This window comes from Vicugna pacos, unplaced genomic scaffold (assembly GCF_048564905.1).
Source record: "Vicugna pacos unplaced genomic scaffold, VicPac4 scaffold_20, whole genome shotgun sequence".
In the NCBI taxonomy this organism is placed as follows: Eukaryota; Metazoa; Chordata; class Mammalia; order Artiodactyla; family Camelidae; genus Vicugna; species Vicugna pacos.
Genome location: NW_027328741.1, coordinates 52,757,760 through 52,784,419, shown reverse-complemented (window position 1 = coordinate 52,784,419; position 26,660 = coordinate 52,757,760).

Sequence of the window (26,660 nt, the reverse complement as noted above, 5' to 3'; positions counted from 1 at the left end):
AGGGTAGAATTCGCTCCAAGAGGGTTTTTCTGGGATCAAAGTGTGATTCTTGAAACTGGTGATAGGAGAAGCAACCAAGTCCAAGGAACTAATTCAAAGTGCATAAGTAACATGTTTGGTGGTTGAAACATCTGTCATGCGCATGTTCACAGCTCAGAAATGCATGTTTGAGGAATCCGTGATGCATGAAACATGTTCGGAATACGGAATGCCATGGTGATGTAAACAATGTAAATTACATGTGTATTGGTGAGAATTCGCTCAAAGAGTGTTTTCTACTGCCAAATGTCCGATTTTAGAACCTGGTGATACAAAAAACTTATGAAGTCAGAGTAAATATTTCAAAGTGTAATATATGCCTTCTTTGGTGGATGAAAGTTCACTAATCCACATGCTCACAACTCAGAAACGCATGATTCTCATATCCGTCATGCATGTATCATGTACGCAACCCGGAATGCCATGTTGATGGAATTCATGTAAATTATATATCTATTAGGTTGAATACACTCCAGAAGTATTCTTCTGTGAAAAATGAACGAATTCGAAACTTGTGTTAGGGAAAGCCTGTGAAAATGTGTACACGAGTCTATATGAAATTATTCCTTTTATAGAGGATGAAAAATCAGTAATCCACATGCTCACAACTCAGGAATGCATGTTTGTCGAATCCGTCATGCATGTAACATGTACGGAACACGGAATATCATGTTGAAGGGATCTATTCAAATTACATATCTCTAGGGTAGAATTCGCTCCAAGAGGGTTTTTCTGGGATCAAAGTGTGATTCTTGAAACTGGTGATAGGAGAAGCAACCAAGTCCAAGGAACTAATTCAAAGTGCATAAGTAACTTGTTTGGTGGTTGAAACATCTGTCATGCGCATGTTCACAGCTCAGAAATGCATGTTTGAGGAATCCGTGATGCATGAAACATGTTCGGAATACGGAATGCCATGGTGATGTAAACAATGTAAATTACATGTGTATTGGTGAGAATTCGCTCAAAGAGTGTTTTCTACTGCCAAATGTCCGATTTTAGAACCTGGTGATACAAAAAACTTATGAAGTCAGAGTAAATATTTCAAAGTGTAATATATGCCTTCTTTGGTGGATGAAAGTTCACTAATCCACATGCTCACAACTCAGAAACGCATGTTTCTCGAATTCATCATGCATGTATCATGTACGGAACCCAGAATGCCATGTTGATGGAATTCATGTAAATTATATATCTATTAGGTTGAATACACTCCAGAAGTATTCTTCTGTGAAAAATGAACGAATTCGAAACTTGTGTTAGGGAAAGCTTGTGAAAATGTGTACACGAGTCTATATGAAATTATTCCTTTTATAGAGGATGAAAAATCAGTAATCCACATGCTCACAACTCAGGAATGCATGTTTGTCGAATCCGTCATGCATGTAACATGTACGGAACACGGAATATCATGTTGAAGGAATCTATTCAAATTACATATCTCTAGGGTAGAATTCGCTCCAAGAGGGTTTTTCTGGGATCAAAGTGTGATTCTTGAAACTGGTGATAGGAGAAGCAACGAAGTCCAAGGAACTATTTCAAAGTGCATAAGTAACTTGTTTGGTGGTTGAAACATCTGTCATGGGCATGTTCACAGCTCAGAAATGCATGTTTGATAAATCCGTGATGCATGAAACATGTTCGGAATACGGAATGCCATGGTTATGTAAACAATGTAAATTACATGTGTATTGGTGAGAATTCACTCAAAGAGTGTTTTCTACTGCCAAATGTCCGATTTTAGAACCTGGTGATACAAAAAACTTATGAAGTCAGAGTAAATATTTCAAAGTGTAATATATGCCTTCTTTGGTGGATGAAAGTTCACTAATCCACATGCTCACAACTCAGAAACGCATGTTTCTCGAATTCGTCATGCATGTATCATGTACAGAACCCAGAATGCCATGTTGATGGAATTCATGTAAATTATATATCTATTAGGTTGAATACACTCCAGAAGTATTCTTCTGTGAAAAATGAACGAATTCGAAACTTGTGTTAGGGAAAGCTTGTGAAAATGTGTACACGAGTCTATATGAAATTATTCCTTTTATAGAGGATGAAAAATCAGTAATCCACATGCTCACAACTCAGGAATGCATGTTTGTCGAATCCGTCATGCATGTAACATGTACGGAAAACGGAATATCATGTTGAAGGAATCTATTCAAATTACATATCTCTAGGGTAGAATTCGCTCCAAGAGGGTTTTTCTGGGATCAAAGTGTGATTCTTGAAACTGGTGATAGGAGAAGCAACGAAGTCCAAGGAACTATTTCAAAGTGCATAAGTAACTTGTTTGGTGGTTGAAACATCTGTCATGGGCATGTTCACAGCTCAGAAATTCATGTTTGAGGAATCCGTGATGCATGAAACATGTTCGGAATACGGAATGCCATGGTGATGTAAACAATGTAAATTACATGTGTATTGGTGAGAATTCGCTCAAAGAGTGTTTTCTACTGCCAAATGTCCGATTTTAGAACCTGGTGATACAAAAAACTTATGAAGTCAGAGTAAATATTTCAAAGTGTAATATATGCCTTCTTTGGTGGATGAAAGATCAGTAATCCACATGCTCACAACTCAGAAACGCATGATTCTCGAATCCGTCATGCATGTATCATGTACGGAACCCGGAATGCCATGTTGATGGAATTCACGTAAATTATATATCTATTAGGTTGAATACACTCCAGAAGTATTCTTCTGTGAAAAATGAACGAATTCGAAACTTGTGTTAGGGAAAGCTTGTGAAAATGTGTACACGAGTCTATATGAAATTATTCCTTTTATAGAGGATGAAAAATCAGTAATCCACATGCTCACAACTCAGGAATGCATGTATGTCGAATCCGTCATGCATGTAACATGTACGGAACACGGAATATCATGTTGAAGGAATCTATTCAAATTACATATCTCTAGGGTAGAATTCGCTCCAAGAGGGTTTTTCTGGGATCAAAGTGTGATTCTTGAAACTGGTGATAGGAGAAGCAACCAAGTCCAAGGAACTAATTCAAAGTGCATAAGTAACATGTTTGGTGGTTGAAACATCTGTCATGCGCATGTTCACAGCTCAGAAATGCATGTTTGAGGAATCCGTGATGCATGAAACATGTTCGGAATACGGAATGCCATGGTGATGTAAACAATCTAAATTACATGTGTATAGGTGATAATTCGCTCAAAGAGTGTTTTCTACTGCCAAATGTCCGATTTTAGAACCTGGTGATACAAAAAACTTATGAAGTCAGAGTAAATATTTCAAAGTTTAATATATGCCTTCTTTGGTGGATGAAAGTTCACTAATCCACATGCTCACAACTCAGAAACGCATGTTTCTCGAATCCGTCATGCATGTATCATGTACGGAATCCGGAATGCCATGTTGATGGAATTCATGTAAATTATATATCTATTAGGTTGAATACACTCCAGAAGTATTCTTCTGTGAAAAATGAACGAATTCGAAACTTGTGTTAGGGAAAGCTTGTGAAAATGTGTACACGAGTCTATATGAAATTATTCCTTTTATAGAGGATGAAAAATCAGTAATCCACATGCTCACAACTCAGGAATGCATGTTTGTCGAATCCGTCATGCATGTAACATGTACGGAACACGGAATATCATGTTGAAGGGATCTATTCAAATTACATATCTCTAGGGTAGAATTCGCTCCAAGAGGGTTTTTCTGGGATCAAAGTGTGATTCTTGAAACTGGTGATAGGAGAAGCAACGAAGTCCAAGGAACTATTTCAAAGTGCATAAGTAATTTGTTTGGTGGTTGAAACATCTGTCATGCGCATGTTCACAGCTCAGAAATGCATGTTTGAGGAATCCGTGATGCATGAAACATGTTCGGAATACGGAATGCCATGGTGATGTAAACAATGTAAATTACATGTGTATTGGTGAGAATTCGCTCAAAGAGTGTTTTCTACTGCCAAATGTCCGATTTTAGAACCTGGTGATACAAAAAACTTATGAAGTCAGAGTAAATACTTCAAAGTGTAATATATGCCTTCTTTGGTGGATGAAAGTTCACTAATCCACATGCTCACAACTCAGAAACGCATGTTTCTCGAATTCGTCATGCATGTATCATGTACGGAACCCAGAATGCCATGTTGATGGAATTCATGTAAATTATATATCTATTAGGTTGAATACACTCCAGAAGTATTCTTCTGTGAAAAATGAACGAATTCGAAACTTGTGTTAGGGAAAGCTTGTGAAAATGTGTACACGAGTCTATATGAAATTATTCCTTTTATAAAGGATGAAAAATCAGTAATCCACATGATCACAACTCAGGAATGCATGTATGTCGAATCCGTCATGCATGTAACATGTACGGAACACGGAATATCATGTTGAAGGGATCTATTCAAATTACATATCTCTAGGGTAGAATTCGCTCCAAGAGGGTTTTTCTGGGATCAAAGTGTGATTCTTGAAACTGCTGATAGGAGAAGCAACCAAGTCCAAGGAACTAATTCAAAGTGCATAAGTAACATGTTTGGTGGTTGAAACATCTGTCATGCGCATGTTCACAGCTCAGAAATGCATGTTTGAGGAATCCGTGATGCATGAAACATGTTCGGAATACGGAATGCCATGGTGATGTAAACAATCTAAATTACATGTGTATAGGTGATAATTCACTCAAAGAGTGTTTTCTACTGCCAAATGTCCGATTTTAGAACCTGGTGATACATAAAACTTATGAAGTCAGAGTAAATATTTCAAAGTGTAATATATGCCTTCTTTGGTGGATGAAAGTTCACTAATCCACATGCTCACAACTCAGAAACGCATGTTTCTCGAATCCGTCATGCATGTATCATGTACGGAATCCGGAATGCCATGTTGATGGAATTCATGTAAATTATATATCTATTAGGTTGAATACACTCCAGAAGTATTCTTCTGTGAAAAATGAACGAATTCGAAACTTGTGTTAGGGAAAGCTTGTGAAAATGTGTACACGAGTCTATATGAAATTATTCCTTTTATACAGGATGAAAAATCAGTAATCCACATGCTCACAACTCAGGAATGCATGTTTGTCGAATCCGTCATGCATGTAACATGTACGGAACACGGAATATCATGTTGAAGGGATCTATTCAAATTACATATCTCTAGGGTAGAATTCGCTCCAAGAGGGTTTTTCTGGGATCAAAGTGTGATTCTTGAAACTGGTGATAGGAGAAGCAACCAAGTCCAAGGAACTAATTCAAAGTGCATAAGTAACATGTTTGGTGGTTGAAACATCTGTCATGCGCATGTTCACAGCTCAGAAATGCATGTTTGAGGAATCCGTGATGCATGAAACATGTTCGGAATACGGAATGCCATGGTGATGTAAACAATGTAAATTACATGTGTATTGGTGAGAATTCGCTCAAAGAGTGTTTTCTACTGCCAAATGTCCGATTTTAGAACCTGGTGATACAAAAAACTTATGAAGTCAGAGTAAATATTTCAAAGTGTAATATATGCCTTCTTTGGTGGATGAAAGTTCACTAATCCACATGCTCACAACTCAGAAACGCATGATTCTCATATCCGTCATGCATGTATCATGTACGCAACCCGGAATGCCATGTTGATGGAATTCATGTAAATTATATATCTATTAGGTTGAATACACTCCAGAAGTATTCTTCTGTGAAAAATGAACGAATTCGAAACTTGTGTTAGGGAAAGCTTGTGAAAATGTGTACACGAGTCTATATGAAATTATTCCTTTTATAGAGGATGAAAAATCAGTAATCCACATGCTCACAACTCAGGAATGCATGTTTGTCGAATCCGTCATGCATGTAACATGTACGGAACACGGAATATCATGTTGAAGGGATCTATTCAAATTACATATCTCTAGGGTAGAATTCGCTCCAAGAGGGTTTTTCTGGGATCAAAGTGTGATTCTTGAAACTGGTGATAGGAGAAGCAACCAAGTCCAAGGAACTATTTCAAAGTGCATAAGTAACATGTTTGGTGGTTGAAACATCTGTCATGCGCATGTTCACAGCTCAGAAATGCATGTTTGAGGAATCCGTGATGCATGAAACATGTTCGGAATACGGAATGCCATGGTGATGTAAACAATGTAAATTACATGTGTATTGGTGAGAATTCGCTCAAAGAGTGTTTTCTACTGCCAAATGTCCGATTTTAGAACCTGGTGATACAAAAAACTTATGAAGTCAGAGTAAATATTTCAAAGTGTAATATATGCCTTCTTTGGTGGATGAAAGTTCACTAATCCACATGCTCACAACTCAGAAACGCATGATTCTCGAATCCGTCATGCATGTATCATGTACGGAATCCGGAATGCCATGTTGATGGAATTCATGTAAATTATATATCTATTAGGTTGAATACACTCCAGAAGTATTCTTCTGTGAAAAATGAACGAATTCGAAACTTGTGTTAGGGAAAGCTTGTGAAAATGTGTACACGAGTCTATATGAAATTATTCCTTATATAGAGGATGAAAAATCAGTAATCCACATGATCACAACTCAGGAATGCATGTATGTCGAATCCGTCATGCATGTAACATGTACGGAACACGGAATATCATGTTGAAGGGATCTATTCAAATTACATATCTCTAGGGTAGAATTCGCTCCAAGAGGGTTTTTCTGGGATCAAAGTGTGATTCTTGAAACTGCTGATAGGAGAAGCAACCAAGTCCAAGGAACTAATTCAAAGTGCATAAGTAACATGTTTGGTGGTTGAAACATCTGTCATGCGCATGTTCACAGCTCAGAAATGCATGTTTGAGGAATCCGTGATGCATGAAACATGTTCGGAATACGGAATGCCATGGTGATGTAAACAATCTAAATTACATGTGTATTGGTGAGAATTCGCTCAAAGAGTGTTTTCTACTGCCAAATGTCCGATTTTAGAACCTGGTGATACAAAAAACTTATGAAGTCAGAGTAAATATTTCAAAGTGTAATATATGCCTTCTTTGGTGGATGAAAGTTCACTAATCCACATGCTCACAACTCAGAAACGCATGTTTCTCGAATCCGTCATGCATGTATCATGTACGGAACCCAGAATGCCATGTTGATGGAATTCATGTAAATTATATATCTATTAGGTTGAATACACTCCAGAAGTATTCTTCTGTGAAAAATGAACGAATTCGAAACTTGTGTTAGGGAAAGCTTGTGAAAATGTGTACATGAGTCTATATGAAATTATTCCTTTTATAGAGGATGAAAAATCAGTAATCCACATGCTCACAACTCAGGAATGCATGTTTGTCGAATCCGTCATGCATGTAACATGTACGGAACACGGAATATCATGTTGAAGGGATCTATTCAAATTACATATCTCTAGGGTAGAATTCGCTCCAAGAGGGTTTTTCTGGGATCAAAGTGTGATTCTTGAAACTGGTGATAGGAGAAGCAACCAAGTCCAAGGAACTAATTCAAAGTGCATAAGTAACATGTTTGGTGGTTGAAACATCTGTCATGCGCATGTTCACAGCTCAGAAATGCATGTTTGAGGAATCCGTGATGCATGAAACATGTTCGGAATACGGAATGCCATGGTGATGTAAACAATCTAAATTACATGTGTATAGGTGATAATTCGCTCAAAGAGTGTTTTCTACTGCCAAATGTCCGATTTTAGAACCTGGTGATACAAAAAACTTATGAAGTCAGAGTAAATATTTCAAAGTGTAATATATGCCTTCTTTGGTGGATGAAAGTTCACTAATCCACATGCTCACAACTCAGAAACGCATGTTTCTCGAATCCGTCATGCATGTATCATGTACGGAACCCGGAATGCCATGTTGATGGAATTCATGTAAATTATATATCTATTAGGTTGAATACACTCCAGAAGTATTCTTCTGTGAAAAATGAACGAATTCGAAACTTGTGTTAGGGAAAGCTTGTGAAAATGTGTACACGAGTCTATATGAAATTATTCCTTTTATAGAGGATGAAAAATCAGTAATCCACATGCTCACAACTCAGGAATGCATGTTTGTCGAATCCGTCATGCATGTAACATGTACGGAACACGGAATATCATGTTGAAGGGATCTATTCAAATTACATATCTCTAGGGTAGAATTCGCTCCAAGAGGGTTTTTCTGGGATCAAAGTGTGATTCTTGAAACTGGTGATAGGAGAAGCAACCAAGTCCAAGGAACTAATTCAAAGTGCATAAGTAACTTGTTTGGTGGTTGAAACATCTGTCATGCGCATGTTCACAGCTCAGAAATGCATGTTTGAGGAATCCGTGATGCATGAAACATGTTCGGAATACGGAATGCCATGGTGATGTAAACAATCTAAATTACATGTGTATAGGTGATAATTCGCTCAAAGAGTGTTTTCTACTGCCAAATGTCCGATTTTAGAACCTGGTGATACAAAAAACTTATGAAGTCAGAGTAAATATTTCAAAGTGTAATATATGCCTTCTTTGGTGGATGAAAGTTCACTAATCCACATGCTCACAACTCAGAAACGCATGTTTCTCGAATCCGTCATGCATGTATCATGTACGGAACCCGGAATGCCATGTTGATGGAATTCATGTAAATTATATATCTATTAGGTTGAATACACTCCAGAAGTATTCTTCTGTGAAAAATGAACGAATTCGAAACTTGTGTTAGGGAAAGCTTGTGAAAATGTGTACACGAGTCTATATGAAATTATTCCTTTTATAGAGGATGAAAAATCAGTAATCCACATGCTCACAACTCAGGAATGCATGTTTGTCGAATCCGTCATGCATGTAACATGTACGGAACACGGAATATCATGTTGAAGGGATCTATTCAAATTACATGTCTCTAGGGTAGAATTCGCTCCAAGAGGGTTTTTCTGGGATCAAAGTGTGATTCTTGAAACTGGTGATAGGAGAAGCAACCAAGTCCAAGGAACTAATTCAAAGTGCATAAGTAACATGTTTGGTGGTTGAAACATCTGTCATGCGCATGTTCACAGCTCAGAAATGCATGTTTGAGGAATCCGTGATGCATGAAACATGTTCGGAATACGGAATGCCATGGTGATGTAAACAATCTAAATTACATGTGTATAGGTGATAATTCGCTCAAAGAGTGTTTTCTACTGCCAAATGTCCGATTTTAGAACCTGGTGATACAAAAAACTTATGAAGTCAGAGTAAATATTTCAAAGTGTAATATATGCCTTCTTTGGTGGATGAAAGTTCACTAATCCACATGCTCACAACTCAGAAACGCATGTTTCTCGAATCCGTCATGCATGTATCATGTACGGAACCCGGAATGCCATGTTGATGGAATTCATGTAAATTATATATCTATTAGGTTGAATACACTCCAGAAGTATTCTTCTGTGAAAAATGAACGAATTCGAAACTTGTGTTAGGGAAAGCTTGTGAAAATGTGTACACGAGTCTATATGAAATTATTCCTTTTATAGAGGATGAAAAATCAGTAATCCACATGCTCACAACTCAGGAATGCATGTTTGTCGAATCCGTCATGCATGTAACATGTACGGAACACGGAATATCATGTTGAAGGGATCTATTCAAATTACATATCTCTAGGGTAGAATTCGCTCCAAGAGGGTTTTTCTGGGATCAAAGTGTGATTCTTGAAACTGGTGATAGGAGAAGCAACCAAGTCCAAGGAACTATTTCAAAGTGCCTAAGTAACTTGTTTGGTGGTTGAAACATCTGTCATGCGCATGTTCACAGCTCAGAAATGCATGTTTGAGGAATCCGTGATGCATGAAACATGTTCGGAATACGGAATGCCATGGTGATGTAAACAATCTAAATTACATGTGTATAGGTGATAATTCGCTCAAAGAGTGTTTTCTACTGCCAAATGTCCGATTTTAGAACCTGGTGATACAAAAAACTTATGAAGTCAGAGTAAATATTTCAAAGTGTAATATATGCCTTCTTTGGTGGATGAAAGTTCACTAATCCACATGCTCACAACTCAGAAACTCATGTTTCTCGAATCCGTCATGCATGTATCATGTACGGAACCCGGAATGCCATGTTGATGGAATTCATGTAAATTATATATCTATTAGGTTGAATACACTCCAGAAGTATTCTTCTGTGAAAAATGAACGAATTCGAAACTTGTGTTAGGGAAAGCTTGTGAAAATGTGTACACGAGTCTATATGAAATTATTCCTTTTATAGAGGATGAAAAATCAGTAATCCACATGCTCACAACTCAGGAATGCATGTTTGTCGAATCCGTCATGCATGTAACATGTACGGAACACGGAATATCATGTTGAAGGGATCTATTCAAATTACATATCTCTAGGGTAGAATTCGCTCCAAGAGGGTTTTTCTGGGATCAAAGTGTGATTCTTGAAACTGGTGATAGGAGAAGCAACCAAGTCCAAGGAACTAATTCAAAGTGCATAAGTAACTTGTTTGGTGGTTGAAACATCTGTCATGCGCATGTTCACAGCTCAGAAATGCATGTTTGAGGAATCCGTGATGCATGAAACATGTTCGGAATACGGAATGCCATGGTGATGTAAACAATCTAAATTACATGTGTATAGGTGATAATTCGCTCAAAGAGTGTTTTCTACTGCCAAATGTCCGATTTTAGAACCTGGTGATACAAAAAACTTATGAAGTCAGAGTAAATATTTCAAAGTGTAATATATGCCTTCTTTGGTGGATGAAAGTTCACTAATCCACATGCTCACAACTCAGAAACGCATGTTTCTCGAATCCGTCATGCATGTATCATGTACGGAACCCGGAATGCCATGTTGATGGAATTCATGTAAATTATATATCTATTAGGTTGAATACACTCCAGAAGTATTCTTCTGTGAAAAATGAACGAATTCGAAACTTGTGTTAGGGAAAGCTTGTGAAAATGTGTACACGAGTCTATATGAAATTATTCCTTTTATAGAGGATGAAAAATCAGTAATCCACATGCTCACAACTCAGGAATGCATGTTTGTCGAATCCGTCATGCATGTAACATGTACGGAACACGGAATATCATGTTGAAGGGATCTATTCAAATTACATGTCTCTAGGGTAGAATTCGCTCCAAGAGGGTTTTTCTGGGATCAAAGTGTGATTCTTGAAACTGGTGATAGGAGAAGCAACCAAGTCCAAGGAACTAATTCAAAGTGCATAAGTAACATGTTTGGTGGTTGAAACATCTGTCATGCGCATGTTCACAGCTCAGAAATGCATGTTTGAGGAATCCGTGATGCATGAAACATGTTCGGAATACGGAATGCCATGGTGATGTAAACAATCTAAATTACATGTGTATAGGTGATAATTCGCTCAAAGAGTGTTTTCTACTGCCAAATGTCCGATTTTAGAACCTGGTGATACAAAAAACTTATGAAGTCAGAGTAAATATTTCAAAGTGTAATATATGCCTTCTTTGGTGGATGAAAGTTCACTAATCCACATGCTCACAACTCAGAAACTCATGTTTCTCGAATCCGTCATGCATGTATCATGTACGGAACCCGGAATGCCATGTTGATGGAATTCATGTAAATTATATATCTATTAGGTTGAATACACTCCAGAAGTATTCTTCTGTGAAAAATGAACGAATTCGAAACTTGTGTTAGGGAAAGCTTGTGAAAATGTGTACACGAGTCTATATGAAATTATTCCTTTTATAGAGGATGAAAAATCAGTAATCCACATGCTCACAACTCAGGAATGCATGTTTGTCGAATCCGTCATGCATGTAACATGTACGGAACACGGAATATCATGTTGAAGGGATCTATTCAAATTACATATCTCTAGGGTAGAATTCGCTCCAAGAGGGTTTTTCTGGGATCAAAGTGTGATTCTTGAAACTGGTGATAGGAGAAGCAACCAAGTCCAAGGAACTAATTCAAAGTGCATAAGTAACATGTTTGTTGGTTGAAACATCTGTCATGCGCATGTTCACAGCTCAGAAATGCATGTTTGAGGAATCCGTGATGCATGAAACATGTTCGGAATACGGAATGCCATGGTGATGTAAACAATCTAAATTACATGTGTATAGGTGATAATTCGCTCAAAGAGTGTTTTCTACTGCCAAATGTCCGATTTTAGAACCTGGTGATACAAAAAACTTATGAAGTCAGAGTAAATATTTCAAAGTGTAATATATGCCTTCTTTGGTGGATGAAAGTTCACTAATCCACATGCTCACAACTCAGAAACGCATGTTTCTCGAATCCGTCATGCATGTATCATGTACGGAACCCGGAATGCCATGTTGATGGAATTCATGTAAATTATATATCTATTAGGTTGAATACACTCCAGAAGTATTCTTCTGTGAAAAATGAACGAATTCGAAACTTGTGTTAGGGAAAGCTTGTGAAAATGTGTACACGAGTCTATATGAAATTATTCCTTTTATAGAGGATGAAAAATCAGTAATCCACATGCTCACAACTCAGGAATGCATGTTTGTCGAATCCGTCATGCATGTAACATGTACGGAACACGGAATATCATGTTGAAGGGATCTATTCAAATTACATATCTCTAGGGTAGAATTCGCTCCAAGAGGGTTTTTCTGGGATCAAAGTGTGATTCTTGAAACTGGTGATAGGAGAAGCAACCAAGTCCAAGGAACTAATTCAAAGTGCATAAGTAACATGTTTGGTGGTTGAAACATCTGTCATGCGCATGTTCACAGCTCAGAAATGCATGTTTGAGGAATCCGTGATGCATGAAACATGTTCGGAATACGGAATGCCATGGTGATGTAAACAATCTAAATTACATGTGTATAGGTGATAATTCGCTCAAAGAGTGTTTTCTACTGCCAAATGTCCGATTTTAGAACCTGGTGATACAAAAAACTTATGAAGTCAGAGTAAATATTTCAAAGTGTAATATATGCCATCTTTGGTGGATGAAAGTTCACTAATCCACATGCTCACAACTCAGAAACGCATGTTTCTCGAATCCGTCATGCATGTATCATGTACGGAACCCGGAATGCCATGTTGATGGAATTCATGTAAATTATATATCTATTAGGTTGAATAAACTCCAGAAGTATTCTTCTGTGAAAAATGAACGAATTCGAAACTTGTGTTAGGGAAAGCTTGTGAAAATGTTTACACGAGTCTATATGAAATTATTCCTTTTATAGAGGATGAAAAATCAGTAATCCACATGCTCACAACTCAGGAATGCATGTTTGTCGAATCCGTCATGCATGTAACATGTACGGAACACGGAATATCATGTTGAAGGGATCTATTCAAATTACATATCTCTAGGGTAGAATTCGCTCCAAGAGGGTTTTTCTGGGATCAAAGTGTGATTCTTGAAACTGGTGATAGGAGAAGCAACCAAGTCCAAGGAACTAATTCAAAGTGCATAAGTAACATGTTTGTTGGTTGAAACATCTGTCATGCGCATGTTCACAGCTCAGAAATGCATGTTTGAGGAATCCGTGATGCATGAAACATGTTCGGAATACGGAATGCCATGGTGATGTAAACAATCTAAATTACATGTGTATAGGTGATAATTCGCTCAAAGAGTGTTTTCTACTGCCAAATGTCCGATTTTAGAACCTGGTGATACAAAAAACTTATGAAGTCAGAGTAAATATTTCAAAGTGTAATATATGCCTTCTTTGGTGGATGAAAGTTCACTAATCCACATGCTCACAACTCAGAAACGCATGTTTCTCGAATCCGTCATGCATGTATCATGTACGCAACCCGGAATGCCATGTTGATGGAATTCATGTAAATTATATATCTATTAGGTTGAATACACTCCAGAAATATTCTTCTGTGAAAAATGAACGAATTCGAAACTTGTGTTAGGGAAAGCTTGTGAAAATGTGTACACGAGTCTATATGAAATTATTCCTTTTATAGAGGATGAAAAATCAGTAATCCACATGCTCACAACTCAGGAATGCATGTTTGTCGAATCCGTCATGCATGTAACATGTACGGAACACGGAATATCATGTTGAAGGGATCTATTCAAATTACATATCTCTAGGGTAGAATTCGCTCCAAGAGGGTTTTTCTGGGATCAAAGTGTGATTCTTGAAACTGGTGATAGGAGAAGCAACCAAGTCCAAGGAACTAATTCAAAGTGCATAAGTAACATGTTTGGTGGTTGAAACATCTGTCATGCGCATGTTCACAGCTCAGAAATGCATGTTTGAGGAATCCGTGATGCATGAAACATGTTCGGAATACGGAATGCCATGGTGATGTAAACAATCTAAATTACATGTGTATAGGTGATAATTCGCTCAAAGAGTGTTTTCTACTGCCAAATGTCCGATTTTAGAACCTGGTGATACAAAAAACTTATGAAGTCAGAGTAAATATTTCAAAGTGTAATATATGCCTTCTTTGGTGGATGAAAGTTCACTAATCCACATGCTCACAACTCAGAAACGCATGTTTCTCGAATCCGTCATGCATGTATCATGTACGGAACCCGGAATGCCATGTTGATGGAATTCATGTAAATTATATATCTATTAGGTTGAATACACTCCAGAAGTATTCTTCTGTGAAAAATGAACGAATTCGAAACTTGTGTTAGGGAAAGCTTGTGAAAATGTGTACACGAGTCTATATGAAATTATTCCTTTTATAGAGGATGAAAAATCAGTAATCCACATGCTCACAACTCAGGAATGCATGTTTGTCGAATCCGTCATGCATGTAACATGTACGGAACACGGAATATCATGTTGAAGGGATCTATTCAAATTACATATCTCTAGGGTAGAATTCGCTCCAAGAGGGTTTTTCTGGGATCAAAGTGTGATTCTTGAAACTGGTGATAGGAGAAGCAACGAAGTCCAAGGAACTATTTCAAAGTGCATAAGTTACTTGTTTGGTGGTTGAAACATCTGTCATGTGCATGTTCACAGCTCAGAAATGCATGTTTGAGGAATCCGTGATGCATGAAACATGTTCGGAATACGGAATGCCATGGTGATGTAAACAATGTAAATTACATGTGTATTGGTGAGAATTCGCTCAAAGAGTGTTTTCTACTGCCAAATGTCCGATTTTAGAACCTGGTGATACAAAAAACTTATGAAGTCAGAGTAAATATTTCAAAGTGTAATATATGCCTTCTTTGGTGGATGAAAGTTCACTAATCCACATGCTCACAACTCAGAAACGCATGTTTCTCGAATTCGTCATGCATGTATCATGTACGGAACCCAGAATGCCATGTTGATGGAATTCATGTAAATTATATATCTATTAGGTTGAATACACTCCAGAAGTATTCTTCTGTGAAAAATGAACGAATTCGAAACTTGTGTTAGGGAAAGCTTGTGAAAATGTGTACACGAGTCTATATGAAATTATTCCTTTTATAGAGGATGAAAAATCAGTAATCCACATGCTCACAACTCAGGAATGCATGTATGTCGAATCCGTCATGCATGTAACATGTACGGAACACGGAATATCATGTTGAAGGAATCTATTCAAATTACATATCTCTAGGGTAGAATTCGCTCCAAGAGGGTTTTTCTGGGATCAAAGTGTGATTCTTGAAACTGGTGATAGGAGAAGCAACCAAGTCCAAGGAACTAATTCAAAGTGCATAAGTAACATGTTTGGTGGTTGAAACATCTGTCATGCGCATGTTCTCAGCTCAGAAATGCATGTTTGAGGAATCCGTGATGCATGAAACATGTTCGGAATACGGAATGCCATGGTGATGTAAACAATCTAAATTACATGTGTATAGGTGATAATTCGCTCAAAGAGTGTTTTCTACTGCCAAATGTCCGATTTTAGAACCTGGTGATACAAAAAACTTATGAAGTCAGAGTAAATATTTCAAAGTGTAATATATGCCTTCTTTGGTGGATGAAAGTTCACTAATCCACATGCTCACAACTCAGAAACGCATGTTTCTCGAATCCGTCATGCATGTATCTTGTACGGAACCCGGAATGCCATGCTGATGGAATTCATGTAAATTATATATCTATTAGGTTGAATACACTCCAGAAGTATTCTTCTGTGAAAAATGAACGAATTCGAAACTTGTGTTAGGGAAAGCTTGTGAAAATGTGTACACGAGTCTATATGAAATTATTCCTTTTATAGAGGATGAAAAATCAGTAATCCACATGCTCACAACTCAGGAATGCATGTTTGTCGAATCCGTCATGCATGTAACATGTACGGAACACGGAATATCATGTTGAAGGGATCTATTCAAATTACATATCTCTAGGGTAGAATTCGCTCCAAGAGGGTTTTTCTGGGATCAAAGTGTGATTCTTGAAACTGGTGATAGGAGAAGCAACCAAGTCCAAGGAACTAATTCAAAGTGCATAAGTAACAAGTTTGGTGGTTGAAACATCTGTCATGCGCATGTTCACAGCTCAGAAATGCATGTTTGAGGAATCCGTGATGCATGAAACATGTTCGGAATACGGAATGCCATGGTGATGTAAACAATCTAAATTACATGTGTATAGGTGATAATTCGCTCAAAGAGTGTTTTCTACTGCCAAATGTCCGATTTTAGAACCTGGTGATACAAAAAACTTATGAAGTCAGAGTAAATATTTCAAAGTGTAATATATGCCTTCTTTGGTGGATGAAAGTTCACTAATCCACATGCTCACAACTCAGAAACGCATGCTTCTCGAATCCGTCATGCATGTATCATGTACGGAACCCGGAATGCCATGTTGATGGAATTCATGTAAATTATATATCTATTAGGTTGAATACACTCCAGAAGTATTCTTCTGTGAAAAATGAACGAATTTGAAACTTGTGTTAGGGAAAGCTTGTGAAAATGTGTACACGAGTCTATATGAAATTATTCCTTTTATAGAGGATGAAAAATCAGTAATCCACATGCTCACAACTCAGGAATGCATGTTTGTCGAATCCGTCATGCATGTAACATGTACGGAACATGGAATATCATGTTGAAGGGATCTATTCAAATTACATATCTCTAGGGTAGAATTCGCTCCAAGAGGGTTTTTCTGGGATCAAAGTGTGATTCTTGAAACTGGTGATAGGAGAAGCAACCAAGTCCAAGGAACTAATTCAAAGTGCATAAGTAACATGTTTGGTGGTTGAAACATCTGTCATGCGCATGTTCACAGCTCAGAAATGCATGTTTGAGGAATCCGTGATGCATGAAACATGTTCGGAATACGGAATGCCATGGTGATGTAAACAATCTAAATTACATGTGTATAGGTGATAATTCGCTCAAAGAGTGTTTTCTACTGCCAAATGTCCGATTTTAGAACCTGGTGATACAAAAAACTTATGAAGTCAGAGTAAATATTTCAAAGTGTAATATATGCCTTCTTTGGTGGATGAAAGTTCACTAATCCACATGCTCACAACTCAGAAACGCATGTTTCTCGAATCCGTCATGCATGTATCATGTACGGAACCCGGAATGCCATGTTGATGGAATTCATGTAAATTATATATCTATTAGGTTGAATACACTCCAGAAGTATTCTTCTGTGAAAAATGAACGAATTCGAAACTTGTGTTAGGGAAAGCTTGTGAAAATGTGTACACGAGTCTATATGAAATTATTCCTTTTATAGAGGATGAAAAATCAGTAATCCACATGCTCACAACTCAGGAATGCATGTTTGTCGAATCCGTCATGCATGTAACATGTACGGAACACGGAATATCATGTTGAAGGGATCTATTCAAATTACATATCTCTAGGGTAGAATTCGCTCCAAGAGGGTTTTTCTGGGATCAAAGTGTGATTCTTGAAACTGGTGATAGGAGAAGCAACGAAGTCCAAGGAAATATTTCAAAGTGCATAAGTAACTTGTTTGGTGGTTGAAACATCTGTCATGCGCATGTTCACAGCTCAGAAATGCATGTTTGAGGAATCCGTGATGCATGAAACATGTTCGGAATACGGAATGCCATGGTGATGTAAACAATCTAAATTACATGTGTATAGGTGATAATTCGCTCAAAGAGTGTTTTCTACTGCCAAATGTCCGATTTTAGAACCTGGTGATACAAAAAACTTATGAAGTCAGAGTAAATATTTCAAAGTGTAATATATGCCTTCTTTGGTGGATGAAAGTTCACTAATCCACATGCTCACAACTCAGAAACTCATGTTTCTCGAATCCGTCATGCATGTATCATGTACGGAACCCGGAATGCCATGTTGATGGAATTCATGTAAATTATATATCTATTAGGTTGAATACACTCCAGAAGTATTCTTCTGTGAAAAATGAACGAATTCGAAACTTGTGTTAGGGAAAGCTTGTGAAAATGTGTACACGAGTCTATATGAAATTATTCCTTTTATAGAGGATGAAAAATCAGTAATCCACATGCTCACAACTCAGGAATGCATGTTTGTCGAATCCGTCATGCATGTAACATGTACGGAACACGGAATATCATGTTGAAGGGATCTATTCAAATTACATATCTCTAGGGTAGAATTCGCTCCAAGAGGGTTTTTCTGGGATCAAAGTGTGATTCTTGAAACTGGTGATAGGAGAAGCAACCAAGTCCAAGGAACTAATTCAAAGTGCATAAGTAACATGTTTGGTGGTTGAAACATCTGTCATGCGCATGTTCACAGCTCAGAAATGCATGTTTGAGGAATCCGTGATGCATGAAACATGTTCGGAATACGGAATGCCATGGTGATGTAAACAATCTAAATTACATGTGTATAGGTGATAATTCGCTCAAAGAGTGTTTTCTACTGCCAAATGTCCGATTTTAGAACCTGGTGATACAAAAAACTTATGAAGTCAGAGTAAATATTTCAAAGTGTAATATATGCCTTCTTTGGTGGATGAAAGTTCACTAATCCACATGCTCACAACTCAGAAACGCATGTTTCTCGAATCCGTCATGCATGTATCATGTACGGAACCCGGAATGCCATGTTGATGGAATTCATGTAAATTATATATCTATTAGGTTGAATACACTCCAGAAGTATTCTTCTGTGAAAAATGAACGAATTCGAAACTTGTGTTAGGGAAAGCTTGTGAAAATGTGTACACGAGTCTATATGAAATTATTCCTTTTATAGAGGATGAAAAATCAGTAATCCACATGATCACAACTCAGGAATGCATGTTTGTCGAATCCGTCATGCATGTAACATGTACGGAACACGGAATATCATGTTGAAGGGATCTATTCAAATTACATATCTCTAGGGTAGAATTCGCTCCAAGAGGGTTTTTCTGGGATCAAAGTGTGATTCTTGAAACTGGTGATAGGAGAAGCAACCAAGTCCAAGGAACTAATTCAAAGTGCATAAGTAACATGTTTGGTGGTTGAAACATCTGTCATGCGCATGTTCACAGCTCAGAAATGCATGTTTGAGGAATCCGTGATGCATGAAACATGTTCGGAATACGGAATGCCATGGTGATGTAAACAATCTAAATTACATGTGTATAGGTGATAATTCGCTCAAAGAGTGTTTTCTACTGCCAAATGTCCGATTTTAGAACCTGGTGATACAAAAAACTTATGAAGTCAGAGTAAATATTTCAAAGTGTAATATATGCCTTCTTTGGTGGATGAAAGTTCACTAATCCACATGCTCACAACTCAGAAACGCATGTTTCTCGAATCCGTCATGCATGTATCATGTACGGAACCCGGAATGCCATGTTGATGGAATTCATGTAAATTATATATCTATTAGGTTGAATACACTCCAGAAGTATTCTTCTGTGAAAAATGAACGAATTCGAAACTTGTGTTAGGGAAAGCTTGTGAAAATGTGTACACGAGTCTATATGAAATTATTCCTTTTATAGAGGATGAAAAATCAGTAATCCACATGATCACAACTCAGGAATGCATGTTTGTCGAATCCGTCATGCATGTAACATGTACGGAACACGGAATATCATGTTGAAGGGATCTATTCAAATTACATATCTCTAGGGTAGAATTCGCTCCAAGAGGGTTTTTCTGGGATCAAAGTGTGATTCTTGAAACTGGTGATAGGAGAAGCAACCAAGTCCAAGGAACTAATTCAAAGTGCATAAGTAACATGTTTGGTGGTTGAAACATCTGTCATGCGCATGTTCACAGCTCAGAAATGCATGTTTGAGGAATCCGTGATGCATGAAACATGTTCGGAATACGGAATGCCATGGTGATGTAAACAATCTAAATTACATGTGTATAGGTGATAATTCGCTCAAAGAGTGTTTTCTACTGCCAAATGTCCGATTTTAGAACCTGGTGATACAAAAAACTTATGAAGTCAGAGTAAATATTTCAAAGTGTAATATATGCCTTCTTTGGTGGATGAAAGTTCACTAATCCACATGCTCACAACTCAGAAACTCATGTTTCTCGAATCCGTCATGCATGTATCATGTACGGAACCCGGAATGCCATGTTGATGGAATTCATGTAAATTATATATCTATTAGGTTGAATACACTCCAGAAGTATTCTTCTGTGAAAAATGAACGAATTCGAAACTTGTGTTAGGGAAAGCTTGTGAAAATGTGTACACGAGTCTATATGAAATTATTCCTTTTATAGAGGATGAAAAATCAGTAATCCACATGCTCACAACTCAGGAATGCATGTTTGTCGAATCCGTCATGCATGTAACATGTACGGAACACGGAATATCATGTTGAAGGGATCTATTCAAATTACATATCTCTAGGGTAGAATTCGCTCCAAGAGGGTTTTTCTGGGATCAAAGTGTGATTCTTGAAACTGGTGATAGGAGAAGCAACCAAGTCCAAGGAACTAATTCAAAGTGCATAAGTAACATGTTTGGTGGTTGAAACATCTGTCATGCGCATGTTCACAGCTCAGAAATGCATGTTTGAGGAATCCGTGATGCATGAAACATGTTCGGAATACGGAATGCCATGGTGATGTAAACAATCTAAATTACATGTGTATAGGTGATAATTCGCTCAAAGAGTGTTTTCTACTGCCAAATGTCCGATTTTAGAACCTGGTGATACAAAAAACTTATGAAGTCAGAGTAAATATTTCAAAGTGTAATATATGCCTTCTTTGGTGGATGAAAGTTCACTAATCCACATGCTCACAACTCAGAAACGCATGTTTCTCGAATCCGTCATGCATGTATCATGTACGGAACCCGGAATGCCATGTTGATGGAATTCATGTAAATTATATATCTATTAGGTTGAATACACTCCAGAAGTATTCTTCTGTGAAAAATGAACGAATTCGAAACTTGTGTTAGGGAAAGCTTGTGAAAATGTGTACACGAGTCTATATGAAATTATTCCTTTTATAGAGGATGAAAAATCAGTAATCCACATGCTCACAACTCAGGAATGCATGTTTGTCGAATCCGTCATGCATGTAACATGTACGGAACACGGAATATCATGTTGAAGGGATCTATTCAAATTACATATCTCTAGGGTAGAATTCGCTCCAAGAGGGTTTTTCTGGGATCAAAGTGTGATTCTTGAAACTGGTGATAGGAGAAGCAACGAAGTCCAAGGAACTATTTCAAAGTGCATAAGTAACTTGTTTGGTGGTTGAAACATCTGTCATGCGCATGTTCACAGCTCAGAAATGCATGTTTGAGGAATCCGTGATGCATGAAACATGTTCGGAATACGGAATGCCATGGTGATGTAAACAATGTAAATTACATGTGTATTGGTGAGAATTCGCTCAAAGAGTGTTTTCTACTGCCAAATGTCCGATTTTAGAACCTGGTGATACAAAAAACTTATGAAGTCAGAGTAAATATTTCAAAGTGTAATATATGCCTTCTTTGGTGGATGAAAGTTCACTAATCCACATGCTCACAACTCAGAAACGCATGTTTCTCGAATTCGTCATGCATGTATCATGTACGGAACCCAGAATGCCATGTTGATGGAATTCATGTAAATTATATATCTATTAGGTTGAATACACTCCAGAAGTATTCTTCTGTGAAAAATGAACGAATTCGAAACTTGTGTTAGGGAAAGCTTGTGAAAATGTGTACACGAGTCTATATGAAATTATTCCTTTTATAGAGGATGAAAAATCAGTAATCCACATGCTCACAACTCAGGAATGCATGTATGTCGAATCCGTCATGCATGTAACATGTACGGAACACGGAATATCATGTTGAAGGAATCTATTCAAATTACATATCTCTAGGGTAGAATTCGCTCCAAGAGGGTTTTTCTGGGATCAAAGTGTGATTCTTGAAACTGGTGATAGGAGAAGCAACCAAGTCCAAGGAACTAATTCAAAGTGCATAAGTAACATGTTTGGTGGTTGAAACATCTGTCATGCGCATGTTCACAGCTCAGAAATGCATGTTTGAGGAATCCGTGATGCATGAAACATGTTCGGAATACGGAATGCCATGGTGATGTAAACAATCTAAATTACATGTGTATAGGTGATAATTCGCTCAAAGAGTGTTTTCTACTGCCAAATGTCCGATTTTAGAACCTGGTGATACAAAAAACTTATGAAGTCAGAGTAAATATTTCAAATTGTAATATATGCCTTCTTTGGTGGATGAAAGTTCACTAATCCACATGCTCACAACTCAGAAACGCATGTTTCTCGAATCCGTCATGCATGTATCATGTACGGAACCCGGAATGCCATGTTGATGGAATTCATGTAAATTATATATCTATTAGGTTGAATACACTCCAGAAGTATTCTTCTGTGAAAAATGAACGAATTCGAAACTTGTGTTAGGGAAAGCTTGTGAAAATGTGTACACGAGTCTATATGAAATTATTCCTTTTATAGAGGATGAAAAATCAGTAATCCACATGCTCACAACTCAGGAATGCATGTTTGTCGAATCCGTCATGCATGAAACATGTACGGAACACGGAATATCATGTTGAAGGGATCTATTCAAATTACATATCTCTAGGGTAGAATTCGCTCCAAGAGGGTTTTTCTGGGATCAAAGTGTGATTCTTGAAACTGGTGATAGGAGAAGCAACCAAGTCCAAGGAACTAATTCAAAGTGCATAAGTAACAAGTTTGGTGGTTGAAACATCTGTCATGCGCATGTTCACAGCTCAGAAATGCATGTTTGAGGAATCCGTGATGCATGAAACATGTTCGGAATACGGAATGCCATGGTGATGTAAACAATCTAAATTACATGTGTATAGGTGATAATTCGCTCAAAGAGTGCTTTCTACTGCCAAATGTCCGATTTTAGAACCTGGTGATACAAAAAACTTATGAAGTCAGAGTAAATATTTCAAAGTGTAATATATGCCTTCTTTGGTGGATGAAAGTTCACTAATCCACATGCTCACAACTCAGAAACGCATGTTTCTCGAATCCGTCATGCATGTATCATGTACGGAACCCGGAATGCCATGTTGATGGAATTCATGTAAATTATATATCTATTAGGTTGAATACACTCCAGAAGTATTCTTCTGTGAAAAATGAACGAATTCGAAACTTGTGTTAGGGAAAGCTTGTGAAAATGTGTACACGAGTCTATATGAAATTATTCCTTTTATAGAGGATGAAAAATCAGTAATCCACATGCTCACAACTCAGGAATGCATGTTTGTCGAATCCGTCATGCATGTAACATGTACGGAACACGGAATATCATGTTGAAGGGATCTATTCAAATTACATATCTCTAGGGTAGAATTCGCTCCAAGAGGGTTTTTCTGGGATCAAAGTGTGATTCTTGAAACTGGTGATAGGAGAAGCAACGAAGTCCAAGGAAATATTTCAAAGTGCATAAGTAACTTGTTTGGTGGTTGAAACATCTGTCATGCGCATGTTCACAGCTCAGAAATGCATGTTTGAGGAATCCGTGATGCATGAAACATGTTCGGAATACGGAATGCCATGGTGATGTAAACAATCTAAATTACATGTGTATAGGTGATAATTCGCTCAAAGAGTGTTTTCTACTGCCAAATGTCCGATTTTAGAACCTGGTGATACAAAAAACTTATGAAGTCAGAGTAAATATTTCAAAGTGTAATATATGCCTTCTTTGGTGGATGAAAGTTCACTAATCCACATGCTCACAACTCAGAAACTCATGTTTCTCGAATCCGTCATGCATGTATCATGTACGGAACCCGGAATGCCATGTTGATGGAATTCATGTAAATTATATATCTATTAGGTTGAATACACTCCAGAAGTATTCTTCTGTGAAAAATGAACGAATTCGAAACTTGTGTTAGGGAAAGCTTGTGAAAATGTGTACACGAGTCTATATGAAATTATTCCTTTTATAGAGGATGAAAAATCAGTAATCCACATGCTCACAACTCAGGAATGCATGTTTGTCGAATCCGTCATGCATGTAACATGTACGGAACACGGAATATCATGTTGAAGGGATCTATTCAAATTACATATCTCTAGGGTAGAATTCGCTCCAAGAGGGTTTTTCTGGGATCAAAGTGTGATTCTTGAAACTGGTGATAGGAGAAGCAACCAAGTCCAAGGAACTAATTCAAAGTGCATAAGTAACATGTTTGGTGGTTGAAACATCTGTCATGCGCATGTTCACAGCTCAGAAATGCATGTTTGAGGAATCCGTGATGCATGAAACATGTTCGGAATACGGAATGCCATGGTGATGTAAACAATCTAAATTACATGTGTATAGGTGATAATTCGCTCAAAGAGTGTTTTCTACTGCCAAATGTCCGATTTTAGAACCTGGTGATACAAAAAACTTATGAAGTCAGAGTAAATATTTCAAAGTGTAATATATGCCTTCTTTGGTGGATGAAAGTTCACTAATCCACATGCTCACAACTCAGAAACGCATGTTTCTCGAATCCGTCATGCATGTATCATGTACGGAACCCGGAATGCCATGTTGATGGAATTCATGTAAATTATATATCTATTAGGTTGAATACACTCCAGAAGTATTCTTCTGTGAAAAATGAACGAATTCGAAACTTGTGTTAGGGAAAGCTTGTGAAAATGTGTACACGAGTCTATATGAAATTATTCCTTTTATAGAGGATGAAAAATCAGTAATCCACATGCTCACAACTCAGGAATGCATGTTTGTCGAATCCGTCATGCATGTAACATGTACGGAACACGGAATATCATGTTGAAGGGATCTATTCAAATTACATATCTCTAGGGTAGAATTCGCTCCAAGAGGGTTTTTCTGGGATCAAAGTGTGATTCTTGAAACTGGTGATAGGAGAAGCAACCAAGTCCAAGGAACTAATTCAAAGTGCATAAGTAACATGTTTGGTGGTTGAAACATCTGTCATGCGCATGTTCACAGCTCAGAAATGCATGTTTGAGGAATCCGTGATGCATGAAACATGTTCGGAATACGGAATGCCATGGTGATATAAACAATCTAAATTACATGTGTATAGGTGATAATTCGCTCAAAGAGTGTTTTCTACTGCCAAATGTCCGATTTTAGAACCTGGTGATACAAAAAACTTATGAAGTCAGAGTAAATATTTCAAAGTGTAATATATGCCATCTTTGGTGGATGAAAGTTCACTAATCCACATGCTCACAACTCAGAAACGCATGTTTCTCGAATCCGTCATGCATGTATCATGTACGGAACCCGGAATGCCATGTTGATGGAATTCATGTAAATTATATATCTATTAGGATGAATACACTCCAGAAGTATTCTTCTGTGAAAAATGAACGAATTCGAAACTTGTGTTAGGGAAAGCTTGTGAAAATGTGTACACGAGTCTATATGAAATTATTCCTTTTATAGAGGATGAAAAATCAGTAATCCACATGCTCACAACTCAGGAATGCATGTTTGTCGAATCCGTCATGCATGTAACATGTACGGAACACGGAATATCATGTTGAAGGGATCTATTCAAATTACATATCTCTAGGGTAGAATTCGCTCCAAGAGGGTTTTTCTGGGATCAAAGTGTGATTCTTGAAACTGGTGATAGGAGAAGCAACGAAGTCCAAGGAACTATTTCAAAGTGCATAAGTAACTTGTTTGGTGGTTGAAACATCTGTCATGCGCATGTTCACAGCTCAGAAATGCATGTTTGAGGAATCCGTGATGCATGAAACATGTTCGGAATACGGAATGCCATGGTGATGTAAACAATGTAAATTACATGTGTATTGGTGAGAATTCGCTCAAAGAGTGTTTTCTACTGCCAAATGTCCGATTTTAGAACCTGGTGATACAAAAAACTTATGAAGTCAGAGTAAATATTTCAAAGTGTAATATATGCCTTCTTTGGTGGATGAAAGTTCACTAATCCACATGCTCACAACTCAGAAACGCATGTTTCTCGAATTCGTCATGCATGTATCATGTACGGAACCCGGAATGCCATGTTGATGGAATTCATGTAAATTATATATCTATTAGGTTGAATACACTCCAGAAGTATTCTTCTGTGAAAAATGAACGAATTCGAAACTTGTGTTAGGGAAAGCTTGTGAAAATGTGTACACGAGTCTATATGAAATTATTCCTTTTATAGAGGATGAAAAATCAGTAATCCACATGCTCACAACTCAGGAATGCATGTTTGTCGAATCCGTCATGCATGTAACATG